Source organism: Sarcophilus harrisii, chromosome 6, assembly GCF_902635505.1.
Source record: "Sarcophilus harrisii chromosome 6, mSarHar1.11, whole genome shotgun sequence".
NCBI lineage: Eukaryota > Metazoa > Chordata > Mammalia > Dasyuromorphia > Dasyuridae > Sarcophilus > Sarcophilus harrisii.
Genome location: NC_045431.1, coordinates 41,293,497 through 41,312,175, shown reverse-complemented (window position 1 = coordinate 41,312,175; position 18,679 = coordinate 41,293,497).

Sequence of the window (18,679 nt, the reverse complement as noted above, 5' to 3'; positions counted from 1 at the left end):
CTCCCCATTTGGCTGCCTCTGTGTCTGGAACTCTTTCTCTCCTAATTTATTTCATGTCTTTCCTGGCTTCCTTTGAATCTCCCTGAAAATTCTACTTTCCTCAAAAAGCCTTCCCAGTCTTCTGATTCTTAGAATGTTCCCTTTGAAATGATCTTGATTCATCTTCAATATATCTTATTTGTAAATAGCTATCTGCATATAGTCTATTCCTTCAGATTGAGCTTTCTTGTATTTTTTCATTCTCAACTCCTTTTCACCTGAGAAATACCTTGGGTTTATAGGCATATAAAATAGGTATACAAATAAAACATTTACCAATAATAAATCATAATTCCATGATCTCCACATTCAGTTGCAAGATCCCATATGGGACTGTAACCCACAGTTTAAGAAACTTTGTTTTAAATTATGAACTCAGAGGAGCCCTACAAAATTCCTTTTTTGACACAAATATGGTGCTGATAGCTAAACCAGGTAAGATGAATACAAAGAAGATTATAGACCAATTTCCCTAATAAATATTGATGCAAAAATCAAAAATAAAATATTAGCAAAGAGATTACAAATTATCATCAGCATAATGCACCATGACCAAGTAGGATTTATACCAGGAAGGCAGGGTTGATTCAATATTAAGGAAACTCTTAGCATAATTGACTATATCAATAACCAAACTAACAGAAATCATATGATCATCTCAATAGATGCAGAAAAAGCAGTTGACAAAATCCAACACTGATTCCTATTAAAAACACTAGAAAACATAGGGATAAATGAAGTTTTCCTTAAAATGATCAGTAGCATCTATCTAAAACTATCAGCAAGCATCATATGTAATGGAGATAAATTGGAACCATTCTCAATATTATCATGAGTGAAACATGGGTGATAGTAGGCATCTATCACCATTATTATTCAATATTGTATTAGAAATTCTAGCTTTGGCAATAAGTGAAGAAAAAGTGATTCAAAGAATTAGAGTAGGTAATGAGGAAACCAAATTATCATTCTTTGCAGATGATATGATGGTATACTTAAAGACTCCTAGAGAATCAGCTAAAAAACTAGTCAAAATAATTCACAACTTTAGCAATATTACAGGATACAAAATAAATCCACATAAATTATCAGCCTTTCTATATGTTAACAACTAAGTTCATCAGCAAAAGATACAAAGACAAATTCCATTTGAAATAACTCTAGATAATATAAAATGTTGGGACTCTACCTGCCAAGACAAAGTCAAGAAATATATGAACATAATTATAAAACACTTTCTACCCAACTAAAGTCAATTCTATATAATTGGAAGAATATCACGTGATCATGGGTAGGCTGAGCTAATGTAATTAAAATGACAATTCTACCTAAATTAATCTATTTATTCAGTGCAATACCAATCAAACTACTAAGAAACTACTTTAAAGAGCTAGAAAAAAATAATGGAATTAATGAAAAAATGAAAATGAAGGGACCTAGCTATACCAAACCTAAAACATATTATAAAGCAACCATCACCAAAACCATTTGGTACTGGCTAAGAAATAAAGAAGTTGATCAGTACAATAGGTTAGGTTTACAAGACACAATAGTCAATGACTACAATAATCTAGTGTTTGATAAACCCAAAGACCTCAGTTTCTGGGATAAGAACTCACTATTTAACAAAAATAGTTGGAAAAATTGGAAAGCAGCATGGCAGAAATAAGGCATTGACGAACATCTAACACCATATACCAAAATAAAGTCAAAATTGGCTCATGATTTGGACACAAAGGATGATACTATAGGCAAATTAGAAGAGCAAAAGATAGTCTACCTCTGAGATCTGAGAAGAAGGAAGGGATTTATGGCCAAAGAAAAACTACCTTATATTGTAAAATGCAATATAGATAATTTTGATTATGTTAAATTTTTTAAAAATGTACAAAAGAAAAAACAAAGGCAGACAAGATTAGAAGGGAAGCAGAAAACTGGGGGAAAATCTTTACATCTAAAGCTTATCATAAAGGCCTCATTTCTAAAATATAAAGGTAATTGACTCAAATTTAAAAGAACACAAGCCATTCTCCAGTCAATAAATGGTCAAAAGATATGAACAATTTTCATATGAAGAAATTAAAACCATTTATAGTCATATGAAAAAATGCATTAAATCACTATTGATCAGAGAAATTAAAATTAAGATAATTCTGAAGTATTTCACACACCTTTCAGATTGGCTAAGATGACAGGAAAATCTAATGATGAATGTTGTAAGGGATGCAGGAGAACTGGGACACTAATATATTGTTGGTGGAGTTTGTGAACAGATCCAGCCATTCTGGAGAAGAATTTGGAACTATGTTCAAAAAGTTATCAAACTGTGCATATCCTTCAATCCAGCAGTGTCTCTACTCGGTCTGTATCCCAAAAAAATATTAAAGGAGGGAAAGGGACCCATATGTGCAAAAATGTTTGTGACAGCCCTCTTTGTAATGGCAAGAAACTGGAAATTGAGTGGATGCCCATCAGTTAGCATCGCTGAATAAATTATGGTATATGAATTATGGAATATCATTGTTTTATAAGAAGTGATCAGGAAGATGATCTCAGAGAGGCCTGGAGAGATTTACATGAACTGATGTTGAGTGAAGTGAGAAGAACCAAGAGAACATTATGTATGGCAACAACAAGATTATATGATGATCAACTGTGATGGACATAGCTCTTTTCAACAATGAGATAATTCACATCAGTTCCAATGGTCTAGTGATGAAGAAAACCATCTGCACCCAGAAAGAAGACTGTGGAAACTGAATGTGAATTACAAAACACCTTGTTGTTGTTTTTTGCTTGCTTTTTGTTTTCTTTCTGATTTTTTTTTCTTTTAGATCTGATTTTTCTTGTGCAGTGTGATAATTGTGGAAATATGTATAAAAGAATTGTATATGTCTAACATATATTGGATTATTTGTTTTCTAGGGAAGGAGGTGGAAGGAAGGAAGGGAGAAAAATACGGAACACAAAGTTTTGCAAGAGTGAATGTTGAAAATTATCTTTTCATATGTTTTGAAAACAAAAAAGGCTATTTTTTAAAATTAATAAACAGATCATTGAGAACATGGACTATTTTTGTTGGGGGGGAGGGCTGTTGGTTTTTTGTTTGCTTTTGGGGGGTTTTTTGGAGGAAGGGAAAGATGTTTTTATATCTCCAGAGCTAAGCAGAAGTTATCATTTAATAAATAGTTGTTGACTGACCAAAATGGTACTTTAAAAATATTTTAGAAGTATCTATGTAAATAATGAGATCATCCCTCATGGAAACACAGGAAAGAAAGGTTAATACAAAGATGATAATGAAAGGTGCAAGGGTAAATAAAATTGTCAAGGCAAAGAAAGTAGGGGAAAAGAGGTAAAGTTTGAGGAACAGGAGTTGGGAATAAGAGGGAGAATCAGTGAAGAAGAAAAAGGAAGATTGGTTCAAGATTTAGGATGAGAAACAGAAGCATATGCTGTCTGAAATCAAGAGAGCAGAGAACATTCACTGATAAGCAGTCATCAATAGGATCAAAATTTGCAGAGAATTTGAAAAGATGAGTTAAGAAAAAAGGCCATTGCATGTGGTGCTTCAAAGGTGATTACTATAAAGTAACGTGGGTAGAATGATTCAGACAGAAGTTTGCACACAAGATGAGAAATGAGGAACAAGATATGGAAAGTTTTTTTAAACAACTTTAGTAAAGAAATGTTGGTTTGGGAAGTGGGTAAGATAAAAGGGCCTAGAATTGGCTGTTATTATTCCTGTTTATTTGCTTGTTTGCCAGCAGACAAGAAGGAGACAATAGAAAGTCACTGAAATAGAAAGTTTCCTTCTGAGGAAGGAGAAGGAATGACAGAAGATCTAGTAATCTATGAGAATTATAGATCTATAGGAGAAATGAATGTAGCTAATGAATTAGCCTCAGTAAAGAATAGGATTATTTATTCTTCTGTTCCAAAAGGGGAAGAGGAAAAAGTGTCTGATAATACTTACACATTTTTATAGAAGACTTTGCCAAATGGTTTCAATCTTTTCAATGAATTAAAACATTAATTATTTGTTATTGGGGTGGGTTTTGAAATAAAATTCATGGAGACAAAAAAGAAAAAAAGTCTTGGAATGATAGATCACTAGGGAAAAGGTAAGGTGCTAAGATGAGTAGAGGAAGGAGATAGATAGATAGATTGATATAAATATAGATATATATATTTTAAACTAAGAGCCCAGTGAAGGGTCTACTACAAAGATGCTCCACCTAAGTTCAAATTTTTACTTAGGTTTCATAGAATCCCAAGTCCATGGATACTAATTTAATAAAAATAAAGCAATTTCTTCATTTATAATTAATTTTAGTTTGTTTTTTCTAGATTTGTGAAGATGTCCATAGATTCAACAAAATGGTCAATATGGTTCATAATTCAAAACTGTGAGAACTACTGATCTATCATAAATCTACAATGGATGAAGAAAGATTAATTGTTTTTTTCCTTCAGAAGCAGCACTCAGAAGAGTAGCTGCTAAAAGACCATCGAAACTGAATGGTGGAGACTGTTCAATGATGAGGATTTGTGGCTTGGGTTGGACGGAAGAACAGAGAGACAAAGAGTTTTTATAGTAATAGTAGTGGAGCTATTAACTTGGTTCTCTTCATTCTAACCTAGGCTTAATGAGCAGAGTACACACACATACACACACACACACACACACATACACATACACACACCACTTACACAGGATACTTTCAGCAATGAAAATGTTTATGCACCACTTGACTAATCCTACCCCTTATTCAAGAGGAGAAGAAAATAATCATCTCTAAATGAGAATGAATGCAAAAAATATGATAGCTCTGTGTTCAGAGAAGAGTTAGAATTCTCTCAAAGTGAGAAAAGAGAAGGGATGTTAGTTGAAAAGATTGAGCATGTTAAGGAATTTGCCAGTAACAGAGTGGACACTCCAAAAAGCTTAATGGAATGGGCTAGGAGATAAATGAATCATCTTGGAAAATAATCTTTTTACCACCAACCTCTTTCCCCAACCAAAATGCTGCTTTTAAGTAGAGTGGCCTTTTTATATTATTTCCTAGCCTGAATATCTTGGAAGGGATCTGGGACTAAAAAGTAATTTAGTTTACATGAAATCAATGCTAGTAATAGTCCTAACTACATAAGGAATACAATCCTTGTCTGATCTGAAAGAAAGAAAAAGAGAACACATAAATGGGATCTGATCAACCAAATTTAGTTTCAACATGTTAGGCCAAAACATTCCAATAATAGTCATTTATATTATTTTCCCCTTGGGATTTGGGGCATGGATCAACCTTTGCTTTAAAAAAAAAAAAAAAAAAGAATGTGGCTCAAGATCATTCATTATTCAGGGGATTCTCAGCTGTTTGATTACAAAAACGGCTAAATGGGACAAAATATATTTAGGATATAGTACTGGCAAATTTGTATGGACAAAAAAAAATCAAGGAATAGAAATACATGGTTTATTTTGCCAAGGGGACTATTTTAAAGATTCAACCTAACTTAAATCGACATACCCTTAAAAGAAAATGAAAGTGAAAGCATTTTGAAATGGACAAAAACTTTTCACTTCCTTGCAAGATCTCCCAAACCCTCTATGTATTAACAATCTTATGATTTAAGAAACTGCTCTATTCTTCCTTCCCTTCCCCCTCAAAATTCCAAGATGCTAAATGATATGAAATCTAAACTAGATAGAGTGATACTTTGCTCAATCATGAAATAATTTAAATGCAATTACTTTAAATTATCACCTGGAATACTTTGTTCTTTCAAACACTCTAAGTAAAATGGAATATATTTTACATTGTAGAAATGAGCGATAGCAATACATTGCCAAACAAACCATATGCCAATTCTGGATTTACATGGATTACTGGGTCCCATGAGCCATCAACTAATTAATTAAATTATAGCTGTGATTCCATTTTGTTTTCAGTCCCATTTCAGCTCAGTTGAGAACTTCTAAAGTTATCCAAACTTAGTTTGTGCAATATTCCCAGAAGGGAGGAGGAATATAAATAATAAAAGCAAAATCTGAAAATGTGTTCATCTTTCTATATCTTTGCCCAACCTTTTTCTACAATCCTTTGAAGTCCAGATTGCCCATTGAACACATTTTCAGACTTGGTCAATATGTTGCTTTATTTTGCTTGACTGTAGTCATTACTACAAGGGAGAGTTCCTTGATAAGGGATCCAGAATTAAATAACCATAATGTAATAAAAGTAATTTTTTTTTCCTCTAAGGCAATTGGCATTAAGTAACTTGCCCAAGGTCATCCAGCTAAGAAGTATGAAGTGTCTGAGGCCAGATTTGAACTCGGGTCCTCCTGACTTCAGGGCTGGTGATCTATCCACTACATCACCTAACCATCCCAAAAAAGTTTCTAAATAGGATAATTAACTAAATGCACATATAAGGAACTTAGTCCTTTTTTCTCAGGTTCAGCCATTTTACATATAATCATTTTAGACTAATTTCAGACATTAGGGTTAACTTGTTCTGCCCAGAACAGAATTTGACCAGATGGTTTTTAGAGAAGTAGCAATAATAATCCAAACAAGCTATGAAACCCTCTTGGTAGTTAGTAGTTCTTGAGTAACTGGAAAGAACTAGATGGATAGGTTATAGAGGAATAATGTGCTACAGACACCAAAAATGCAAAACTTGGAGAGGAAGATTAAAAAGGAGAAAAAGAAGTTAGAGTTTATCCATTTGAGAGAACAAAGGCAATAATGGGAGATTTGGGATGATAAGGGATATGATGCATACCACATAAGATTGGCAGAAGGCCATGAAATCCAAGATAAAAAAAAGCTAAATTTTCATCAGGGCTTATAAATGGAATGTCTCTGACATTTTTAATACAATATTTTAGAGTGGTTAAAGGGTAAGATGGTTTTAAGGGAGGCTAATGAGGAGAAAGTTACTAAGTCCAGTCAGGTATGAAAAATGGTTGAAACTCCCAGTTAAAATCATCTGAGGGAATTGATAAAAGGCAATTTTTGAACCTTCTGAGAATGGATTCAACTCAGTTCAAGTTGATAAATATGTATTGACTGCCTACTATGTACAAAGCAATGTACTAAATGCTATAAAAAAAACTAGAAGGATTTAAAGGCTTCATAAATATAGGGAGCAAAGATTCCAGGATCTTTGGAGAGTATAAATCTTGGACGTTTTCTCAAAACGTAATCACTCAATCTTCTTAATTTGTCCATAGAGAAAGCCCTTTTCTCTGAGAAACCTTTCCCCTAGCTTAACACTTCAGATTTTTAGGAAAACTGACTTACTATTTTACCATTTCATGTCCTAAAGTCCTTTCTAAAGGGAAATATTTTTTGGAGAAAAAAAGTGTTAATGCTTTAGAAGGAAAGGGAAATCCATTCAATTATGTCTGCATGTAGTTAATGTGCATTTTTAAAAATAGTGGGAAACTAACCTAATCAATTTTCTAGGACTTGAAAAATATACTAGTTCTAGTTTCTGTCTTTCTCTTCCCCTCATGACACACAAAAAGACATTCAACTATGGATCATAGAATCAAATATTTATGGATGAAAGGGAACCTTAGAGGCCATTTGGTAAAACTCAAACTCATCCCATTTTGCAGATGAATAAACTATGGCACAAAGGCAGAAATTATGTGCTTTTCCCAAGATCTTATAATTAATAAGCATGTAAGGCAATATTTGAGCCATCTTCCTAATTTTCCTATGCTGTACCCATTTTACCAGTAATGTCCAAATCATATAGAAGGAAAGCTCATTAAACCATATAGAAAAATCCCTGCAGACCACATATTGACTTAGAATACCAGATATGAAAATTACCTATACTATTTTGTATTTTATTTATTTATTTTACTAAATAATTCCTAATTATATCTTAATTTGTTTGGGGTAGAAGGAGTCCTGTGTTTAATAGCTTGTACTATACCATTTTACTCCTTTGATTAAAACACAGGTTTGTGCATTTCATATTCTTAACAAAGTAAGTAATAATTGAGTAGGAATGCAATACTTGTAAAAAACAAAGAAAAGATGCCAATCCCTCAGTTCCATTAAGCCAATTCAGCTTTCAAGGGTTCAGTGTTTCCAGCATTTTAGCTTTTATGTAATTATAAATTTAGGGCTGCAAGGAAGCTTAGAGTTGATCTAGTTCATCACTCTCATTTTTACTACTGAGGACACTGAGACCCAGAATGGGTAAGTGAATGATTCCAAATCATACAGCTGAGAATTTCACAAATCATAAGGTCCAGAACCAGAATTTGAATTAAGCTTGTCAGACTCCAAATCCAGTTCTCTCCATTGTATTTTGATATCTCCATTACTTTGTAGTTTTAAAATAGTGAAGAATTTTAATAATAGCTACACTTATTTTAAGATAACATTTACCAGCTGTGAGAACTTCACCAAGTCATCTAACTCTGTTTCCCTCAGTTTCCTCCTCTGTAAAATGAGCTGGAGAAAGAAATGGCAAACTACTCCAGTATCTTGGCCAAGGAAACACCAAACAGGTTCATGAAAAGTTGGACATGACTGAAACATCTCAACAACGGTATTTTTTTTTTAATTTAATAGCCTTTTGTTTACAGGTTATATATATGGGTAACTTTACAGCATTAACAATTGCCAAACCTCTTGTTGAAATTTTTCACTTCTTACCCCCCACCCCCTCCCCTAGATGGCAGGATGACTAGTAGATGTTAAATATATTAAAATATAAATTAGATACACAATAAGTATACATGAACAAACCATTATTTTGCTATACAAAAAGAATCAGACTCTGAAATATTGTACAATTTGCTTGGGAAGGAAATAAAAAATGCAGGTGGGCATAAATAGAGGGATTGGGAATTCAATGTAATGGTTTTTAGTCATCTCCCAAAGTTCTTTCTCTGGGCGTAGCTGGTTCAGTTCATTACTGCTCCATTGGAAATGATTTGGTTGATCTCGTTGCTGAGAATGGCCAGGTCCATCAGAACTGGTCATCATATAGTATTGTTGCTGAAGTATATAATGATCTCCTGGTCCTGCTCATTTCACTCGGCATCAGTTCGTGTAAGTCTCTCCAGGCCTTTCTGAAATCATCCTGTTGGTCATTTCTTACAGAACAATAATATTCCATAATATTCATATACCAGAATTTATTCAGCCATTCTCCACCTGATAGGCATCCACTCAGTTTCCAGTTTCTAGCCACTACAAAGAGGGCTGCCACAAACATTCGTGCACATACAGGTCCCTTTCCCTTCTTTAGTATCTCTTTGGGATATAAGCCCAATAGTAACACTGCTGGATCAAAGGGTATGCACAGTTTGATAACTTTTTGAGCATAGTTCCAAATTGCTCTCCAGAATGGTTGGATTCTCAACAACGACATTAATAAAAACTAATATTTATATAATATTTTAAGATTTAGAAAAGATAACATATATTTATATTGTTTCATTTGAGCTTGACAAAAACCCTCTCAAGAAGGTACAACAAGTTGCTTTCAGTCTTTTCGTTTGCCAAATAGAGGAATTGAGATTTGGAATAGTTATAACTTGTCCATGGTCACACAGCAGCACACAGCTGCTAAGGTCTATAGAGCCTGAATAGTTTTGTATTCCAAATTTTAGAATATTTATTTCTAGTAACTTTGTTAATACAGTCTTTTTAGACTGGACTTCCCCCAGAAAGAGAAGAGGAGACAGGCAAATAGAAACAACTTTAATGACTGATGTATCTCTAAGTATCTTCCTTGAAAATGAAATAATTCTGTCAACCTCAGTATTTATTTTTATCTGGATTAGTTCTGATTACTGTATTCAAAGACTCTAAGGGTCAATATACCCTAGAGCAATGCATCCATATGAATTATCTATCCACTTTTGGTCAATATTTCTATCAGTATGTTTAGATCCAGCTGATTTCTTTGGTTTTGTGTACATGTATAGAATGTGCTGAAACTAGCTTACAGTGGCCTGAGAGGGTTAATTATGAAACTTTTAGTACCATCATTTATACCCAGAAATCAGCAAATTATGCAAATCAGGGCTTGATTTACTACGTTGCTGATTGTGTAGATTTTAAAAAGTGATGAAGAAAATGTAAATAACCTGGATTAAACTTAAAGGTGCATCTGGAGTAGCTTTTTTAATTTTTTTTTTTTTACCCAGAGGGCCAGTTGTTAAACATTTACCACTATATCTATGTATCTGCAGATTTATTGGCCAGAAACAAAACAAAACTGGGACCCAAGGGTGGCTTATAGAAAGGAGTCAGGTCATCAACAAGAGTGTGAGCTTTTGATATGTGCCAGGCACTAGGAAAGTTTTGGAGATAAAAAGAAAAACAAAAACAGAATCCTGGCCTTCAAGGCGTTTACAATCTAATGTGAAGAGACAATATGCAAACAGACATATGTATTAAAAACATACAGTGTAAATGAAAGATGATCTCAGAGGCAAGTCACTAGTGTTGAAGGTCACTAGGAAAGCCTTCCCTCAGAAAGTGGAATAGTATTTGAAATTTGAAGAAAATGAAAAAAGCAAGAAGGCAAGACTGAGAACAGAGAGTGGTCCAAACATGTCAGACATGAAATGAAAATGTACAATCAAGAATTGAAGAATCTTGTGAAGAAAAAAAGATGTCTTCTTGACTTCATTTACTATGAGTGAATGAATATTTCACCTATTATCTGTTATTCTATTAGTAAACCATGTCATTAGATGAAAGGTAGATATCTTTTTCTGTACCTTAAGAACTATAACCAGACCTGAGTATCACTTAAAATCTAAGTGTGACCTAAAAACAGTGAATGGACATCTAAACATTCAAATTTATATCCATACAAAGTTAAATAAATGTAATCATAAAAGCAATAAATATATAAAGACTATCAAAATGTATAGGGACAATTGCAAAACAATTGAAACTGAACACTACAAAGTAAAGAACAATTTTAATCCTAAAGAAGAGAGATACACAGTAGAAAAATCACCTAAACATCAATAAGCACCTGTGCCAAAAAAGTTTTTAAGCAACAGAGAGCCAAAGGAAAAAAAAAAACAAAAACAAAGCAGCCTCAATCTTCAAAGAATTTTCATTCTAAAGAGGAGAATATTAAAAAATAAAAATAAAAAATTAATCAAATTGATCTTTTTAAAGCATATAGCATTGACTCAGACTTCAAAAATCTCTAAATGACATGCTGGAAAAACAAGCCAGAAAACATTCCCAAGAGCATCCCCATCAGTCAATAGTTTTAGGAGTTGGAAAATATCCTCCTGGCAAGAAAAAATTAGGACTGAGTTAAAGATTCACAACTCAAAAATGTCTTGGTTCTATAAGAAAACTAGTGTCAAAATGACTTTTAAGTGTTAGTTCAAAACATTTTTAAAGATCAAAGCCAATCTGAGTGGCAAAACCAATCAGAGTCTCAAATGTGATGTCCAGCCTAGTTCCAGATAAAACCCTCTTTATGGACCCAGCTCCAGGCAACTTTTCAGAGAAAGTGGTCTGAATCATAAGCTTCCTTTTACTTGAATGGAAAGTAAAAACCTGGCTACTGATTTCAGGGATCATTATAAACCATTTTATTCAGCTCTGTACAAATATTTATTGCCTGAGAGAGAAAACAGTGCAGAATGATCAGACTCTGTGTGTTTGTGAGTGTATTATACAATAAAATTCACAAGCTATATATGTATGTATATATATACATGGAGAGAAAGAAAGGGAAGGAGGACGGCCAAGTGGCAGCAATATGCTAAAGTGAAAAGATTTGTGTTCAGTTCAAATTCCAGTTCCTTCACCACTTACTTCTTGGGCAAATCACTTAACTTCTGTAGCTCAGTTTCCTCACCTGTAAAATGAAGGAGTTGAACTTTATGACTTCTATGGTTCCTTTTAGCTCAAAAATTTATGATCCTAGAATATATTCCTGCTAAATATAAATATATATATATATAATATACTATTAAATGTACATATTATATTTATATATACTACTAAATATATGTATATTTATATAGAATATTTGTAATATATTTATATATATCTACTATTAAATATGTATTTTATTTATAGTATTTATATATATTTATATATAAATATTATATATAACATACATACATACACACACTATACACACAAAGACCCATGCACTTTTTTAATGATCTACCTGCTTTTCCTTCATTTCCTACATGACACTGGCCCTAAATACAACGAGGTGTGCCTAAAAGCAGTTATCCAGCTTAAATTTATACCAGCTACAACCTACCCCGAGGGTTTGTTTGTTTTAATCAGTGTGATCAGTGGCCCTCTCTTGCTGTCTGCTCTGCAAAGCCTCATGCCATTATTGCCTCCACCACCGAGATCTGACACTGTATATCGTCTAAATGGGACAGATGGAGCTTGTCTAAGGTTGTGTTTCATCAGCCATATCCTTGGCAAGCCTCCCATAGACATCAGGCTAAGGCAGACTGATGCTCAGTCTGTTATTTGTAAAAATGATTTAATATTAAATTACACAAAATGCTATTGACACAATTATAAGGGGAAAATGAATTGTGTCAGATTCAGTAATAAGGAAGTTTCTCTGACATCATAAAACCATCATCAGCCAGTTTATCCATGCATCAGCATATCACAAGTGTAAAATATGACAATGAGCTCAACGATTCTTTTTAAAGAGAGAAAGCCGAGCAGAGGGCGACCATGATGGAGCATTTTGTCCTGACTCTTGAAAGTGCTAGTCAGGCTGGAAAATGATGTCCTAGCTGAAAATTAGAAAACTTTTTGAGTAGGGAGTTGTGCTCATTGCTAAAGGAGACACTCCCTGGATTGGCCACAAGTCCAGAGATCGATAATGACAAAGGCAACATTATGCCCTGCAGATATTAAGTGGAGTCTGATTTTCCACTTCTGTTCTTTTCTGGAAAAGCTTGTAGACTCCAGTGGCAGGATAAGAGTGAAAGGACAGAAATCTGTAAGGCAAGAGAAGCTCTGAGGAATGAAGGGAAAGAACAATGGATGTTTTGGGGGAAAGAATAGAACTATTCTTTATGTCAATTATGCAGCAACTCCTTAAAATCGCCCAGTATTTTTGTTTTCGGCAAGGACGTCTAAGTTCTTCGTTGTTACCTGTCAAAGCACCAGCATCCACCAGATCTGTGTGCCCCAAGAGCATCAGAATTATAGAATGTGAGAAATGCAAAAGGACACCACAATTCACGGGATAATCCTTCAGTAAATGCTAATCTAGTATCAAATATTCAAGTCACATTAACATAGGATCATAGAATGAAGTCTCATGGGAATACACCAATAACTAAATTAACTTCTCTGTTTGGCTTTTAAAGCCCTTTACAATGCTTCTTACATATATATATATATATATATATATATATATATATATATATATGTGTGTGTGTGTGTGTATATGTATATATGTCTATATTTTTCCTGTGTATGTGTGTGTGTATTTTTTCCTGTAGGACATTATATGCTGTGAACAAAAGTGGCATTTCTCCTTTTTCTCATTCTTGATACTCTATCTAATATCCTTGAATCTCCTACTTTGTACCCTTTTCTAGAATTCATCCCTTTTCCACTTAGACCCCCATATTCCCTCTCTACACTTTTGCTGACCCTTCCAAAAGTGCCAGTGTCCTCCTTCCCAAACTTCCTTGTATTTAAATGTTTTGCATTATTCATATTTATTCACTTTATTCATGTATGTGTGTATATATGTGTATCCATACATATTCAATTTTTACTTATATATGTACATGTCCTTTATTAGAATGTAAATTTTTTTGTGTGTATATGTGTGCACAGGATTTTTTTTAAATTGTGATTCTGGGGCAGCTAGATGGTGCAATGGATAAAACATTGAAATCAGGAAGACAAGTTCTAATATGGTCTCAGACACTTAAAACTTCCTAGCCGTGTGACTCGGGGCAAGTCACTTAACCCCAGTTGCCTCAGGAGTAAATAAATAAATGAATAAATGAACAAATAAATAAATAAAATTGGGACTCTTTGCTTTTGACTGAGTGACATTAAAATATCTATGATCCATCTGGATATTTGTGGTGATGAGGGACTCACAATCCCATGGAAATATATGAACTTTTGTACAGCTATTGTTCTTCAAGTGCCTTTCTCTTTACAAAACCCAGATGAAACCTTTGAATAAGAAAAGAAAAAAAGAAGAATCACCTATAACCATACCATGAAAACCACTGTACCCCTTTAATAGCATCATTAAAGTTTACCAATGACTTTTGAACCTAATTCTTCATTTATTTCTGTCAATATGTTTCATCTCCAAGGAGATTATATGCTCAAGGGCAAGAATAATGTCATATTTCTGTGCTTCCCTTATAAGATCAGTTCTCTTGCTGAGTAACAGAGGACATGTAATAGATATTTCCTAATGTAGAAAAAGAAGTAAAAAGGAAGTGAAAAATAGAAAGTAGATAAAAAATAAAATTTATTCTTGCAAAAAAAAGCTACATAATAAAATTAATATTATCTACATCCTATACTACAGAGCAAGATTTCAAGAACTAAAACATGAAAGTTTTGCACTTTCCTGGCATTTAGCTCACCTGCCTCTGGCTTCTTCCCTGTGAGCCAATAGCCCATCTTGACAACTCACCTCCAGGCCTCTTTGTTCTGGCATCCACATAGGCACCTGGCCATCTGCAATGCTTTACGGCCTTCTCCAGAGATCTCAGTGTTTTCTTTGACAAGATCCACTTTCCATTGATACCTCTTGCCTCCTAATAGAATTTTCTTAAGCAATACTTATACTTGCCCCCAATGTCTGTAAGGTGACACTTAAGGCCTCATAGGACACATAATCACCTTCCAGCAAGCATCCTAAAAGGAGAACCTTAAACAATTTGGTCAGCTGTCTTATTCAAGTCATTGCAGTTACTCATTGAGTAATGGGTTTCTGCCTAGACTCATTCCTTGATGATTAGCAGACTTCTTCCCCCATGTACTCTCACTATCCCAGGGATTCTGAACCTCTGCTAATCCACAAATTACACTTTTATATCCACAATCCTCTTCCTCACTCCCACCCCTCCTCAATTCTACCCAACAAATGTTCCACTCTGCATCCATACCCTCCTTGGGTTTTTTGGTAATACCTGATCTACCACCAACAAATTTTCTTTTATTTTATACCTTTTCCTTCTCACTCATATTTTTTATGTACTGACACCTGTCTCTATCAATGAGAAATTCATCCATGGTTACCATTCCAGCACTAGTTATACTTTACTTACATCTCTTAATCATTGATTGTAGTGGGGAAATCAAACTATCTTTTGCTCCTCAATACTTTGCATTTACCACCATTACATTTCATCCTTTGAAGTTCATACTATTCAAAATATCACCCAATACTGGTGGTATCTAGTAATACCTTTTTCAGAGAAGACATTTTTCTTTCTTCTCTTATGAACCCAATGTCTGACTCCCAATGTTTTTCTGATCTTATATTAAAAAGTTCAATGTATATAAAGAGTCCACTTCCATGTTTATGAATTCTGCTCTATCTAATAATAATTTTTAATCATTCTTTCTTTTTATCTTAAAAGTCTTAACCCAGTTCTTTGTCTTCATCAATGCTCCCAACAATCTACTTCTCAATCTGTTCCCAGACCATTTCCCATACACTAGCTAAACTCTGCTCTCTTCTCTATCTTGATTCTCTCTATTAGCCACTGGTATATCAGATGAACTCTCCACTGTTCTTTACACTCTAGTCTCTTGCTTCATTGTCCTATTTCTAATCAAATCTTGCTAAACCTAATCTTGATTGACTGCTACCTTTGTTCCTATTTACCTGATACCAGATAGAGCTGTAAAAAGTCAAAAAATAATATTGGCAGGGTCTAGTACATATTTTTGTTACATAATATTAACTGGGAACTCACTGCATCAAGGTAATCCTTGGCCATACCTCCATACATCCAAGATCATACCTCCATAATTAAGTCTCTGTCACTTTCTGCAGCAGCCATTTTAAACATTTGAATCATTTCTCATGCATTGCACAAGACCCTTTTTTCTACCTTCTTCCTTCTTAACTGAAAAATTCATCTCGTACTTCACAAAAATGACGTTATTTGATGAGATCTCCTTCTTTTTCCTTCACCTGCACTTAGTTTATGCCCCACTATCTCCTCCATCCTCACCTCTAATAAAGAAATGGCTTACTTGATTGTCAAAGCAAGCATCTATACATAATCCTTGATCCCACAGATCCATCTTTTCTAGCTGTTCACTCCCTCTTATTCTCTAATCCCTCATTATGTCCCTATCTACATTCTTCACAGTTGCCTACAAACATTCCTTTGTCTCCTCCATCATTAAGAAATATTCTCACTTGATCTTACTATTCATTATACTGTCAGTTTTACTCCAATTTTCAGCTAAACTCTTTGAAAAAACCCTTCAAAAGATGTTTCTCCTTTCACTTGATATTAAACATTTGATAATAGGGTTCCCAGTCTAATGCTTCTATTGAATCAGCTCTCTTCAAAGTCACCAGTGATTTCTTAATTGCTAAATCTAATGATCTTTCCCCAGTCATAAATTTTCTTGACTTTTTTTGGCTGTTAACACTTTGACCACCCTCTTTATCTGGACATTTCCTCTTCTCTAGAATTTTGTCAAACTACTCTCTTCAGCTTCTCCAGTCTGATTTTTCCTCTTTTCTGGATATTCTTCCAGACCATGAAAAATAAATGATTGTCCCAAGGTGCTGTCCTTGTTTCCATTCCCTTCTCCCTTTATACAATTTTTTTCTTGGTCATCACATAAGTTTCCATGGATTTAATTATTATTTTTATACAGATCATTTACAAAGAAATATAACTAATGTTAACTTTTCTATTGAATGCCCATTTTACCTAATTAATTGACTTTTATAAATCTTGCTCTAGATATCTAATTTGAATTTCAAACTCAATATATCCAAAATAGAGCCCGATATATCACCTCCTTTTTCCAAATTTCACCTTACTTTTGTGGCCATCACCAACTCCCATGTCAAGACTTTCCTTCCTCTGAAACTGCCACTGTAATAATATAGGCCCTTAATCACTTCACACCTAGAGAGACCGTAAAAGAATTGTAAGATATTTCTGGCATATCTGCCTTCTTCAAGCATCTCTCCATTAATCCATCTTCCATTCAGCCACTAACATGCTTTTCCTAATGGGCAGAGGACCTGTCTCCAGTGAGACTGACCTTTCTTGAAATTTTTTGGTCTATCTTGAACTGGAGAATGGTTTCATTTCTTTAGTCTCTTTTCAGAGTTTTAGTTTCTTGTGGTTTTTGAAGGAAACTGGGAGACCTCCAGCATCTTCCTAACTTTACTCTCCCATCTTGCCTTCACCTCTGCAACTTTCTGTGACTGTTTTCAAGTTACTAGCTAAAAATTAAAAATTAGTTAGTCAGGCAGTCAATGCTCATTTATTAAGTGCTTATCATATAACAGACACTTTTCTAAGACCCACAAAACAAAGTCAAATATAGGCTCCCTGCTTTCAAGAAACTGAGATTCTAATGAAGGAAACAATATAAAAACAAATATGAACATACAAAATCCATGCAAAGTAGATAGAAGGTAATGCCAAAGCAATGTTCCTAGAAATGGAAAGCAAAGAGATAGTCCAGTAGGCCTACTATGGAAATTCAGATTTAAACTGACTCTTAAAGTACTAAAGTACTTAAGGTACTAAGAGATGGAGGTTAAAGGGAGAGAATTCTATGGTTTAGGAATGGCCAGAGAAAATAGTCCAAAGAAACAAGAGTGGGAGTGAGATATCAGGAACTTAAGTCAGGCCAATGTAGCTGGATTGTAGAATGCATGGAATAGGGAAAAGTGAATGACCAAAAAAGATAGGAAGGAGCCAGTTTGTGAAGACTTCTAAATGGCAAAGAGAGAACTTTGTATTTGATGACAAATGTAATAGAGAGCCATTGAACTTTATTGAGCAAAAGGCTGCCATGCTCAGACTTGCACTTGAGGAAATCCTGAACAAACAGTGGATTGAAAAGGAAAGGGATTTTAACACAGGAAGACTGACCAGAAAGCTATTTCAATAGCATAGTCAATCTAATAATGAATAAAAATTTATTAATAGCCTTTCATATGCCAGGCACTGAACTAAACATTGAAAACACAAAAAGAGTCAAAAGATAATCTCTATAACATTAAAACAAATACAGAGTAGACGATATAAAGGATAAATAGGAAGTAATTAAGTTAGAGAAGACACTAGTGGTAAGAGGAGTTGGAGAAGGCAATAAGAATGGAGTGACATGGTCCAATCTGACCATTAGGAAAAGCATGTTAATGGTTTAATGGAAGATGCATTAGAGTAGAAAGATGCTCAAAGGGCTATCAAATTGTGCATACCTTTTGATCCAACAGAGCCATTACTGGTTCTGTATCTCAAAAATCATAAAGGATGGAAAAGGATGAACATGTACATAAATGTTGTAGCAGCTCTTTTTGTGGTTAGCAAAGAATTTGAAAAGGAATGGGTGTCCATCAATTGGGGAGTGACTGAATAAATTGAGGTACATAAAGGTAA